The 704-nt window shown below is 68.5% G+C and overlaps 1 protein-coding gene across 1 annotated transcript in view; it reads right to left on the bottom strand.

Moving 5' to 3' along the window:
- MYH14 (myosin, heavy chain 14, non-muscle) overlaps positions 1 to 133 on the bottom strand; it is a 57,379-nt gene extending 57,246 nt beyond the window's left edge. The window contains exon 1 of the mRNA XM_012733516.1: positions 93 to 133. The gene's annotated coding sequence lies outside the window, so the exon portion shown is untranslated. The remainder of the gene's footprint in view (positions 1 to 92) is intronic.
- Positions 134 to 704: the final 571 nt, after the last annotated feature.

Raw genomic sequence — 704 nt, 5'->3', positions numbered from 1 at the left:
CCGAGGCCCGGGTCGCAGCCCGCGGACTCCGGCCCTACCAGGCCCAGTCCTGCCCGGCCGACCCCGGCGGGCGGCGGGCCCCGATCACTCACCGGCTAGCAGGGCCGTCCGGAGGCTGAGGCCTGGGGAGAAAGAGGGGCGGGCCCGCCAGGACAGCCCCGCCCACACGAGCACAGCAGGGACCTATCGGCGTCCGCTGCGGCAAGTAACGGCCCCGCCCATGGGGGGACGCGGCCGCCAATCAAGAAGAGCGGCTGGAGGGTGGAGCCAATCAGAAGTTGTCCGAGCGTGCCAGCCGTGGGAAAAGAAGGGAGCCGGAGCTTAGGGTTAGGCGGCGCGGCCGTGGGCGGACCGATCAGGGCCTGACGGGCAGGGGGTGCCGCCACTGGCAAGGCGCAGGGGCGGCCGGCGGCGAGAGGCCCAAAGGGCCGGGGTGAATGGGCCGCTTTGTACGAGGGGCATCAATGGGGGCCTTTGTGAGGACCGGCGTGGGGGGAGGAGGGGCGAAGGGAGGCCGGAATGCCTGGGTCCCCTGGGAGCCGGCTGACAGAAGAGATGGAAGAGAGAATTCACTTTTGTGGAACTGCGACCGCGTACCAGGCTCTCCCCCTCCGGGAAGTGTGGGCGATACCATCAGTAATAATACTGGTCATTATGGAGTGACTGGTGTAAGCCAGCAGCTGGACTAAAGGCCTCACCTGCAC

The sequence above is a fragment of the Condylura cristata genome, unplaced genomic scaffold (genome assembly GCF_000260355.1).
Source record: "Condylura cristata isolate star-nosed mole 26May11 unplaced genomic scaffold, ConCri1.0 scaffold00041, whole genome shotgun sequence".
NCBI classification, from domain to species: Eukaryota; Metazoa; Chordata; class Mammalia; order Eulipotyphla; family Talpidae; genus Condylura; species Condylura cristata.
The sequence above is the reverse complement of the archived record's forward strand: the minus strand, read 5'-3'. Positions and strand labels throughout refer to the sequence as shown.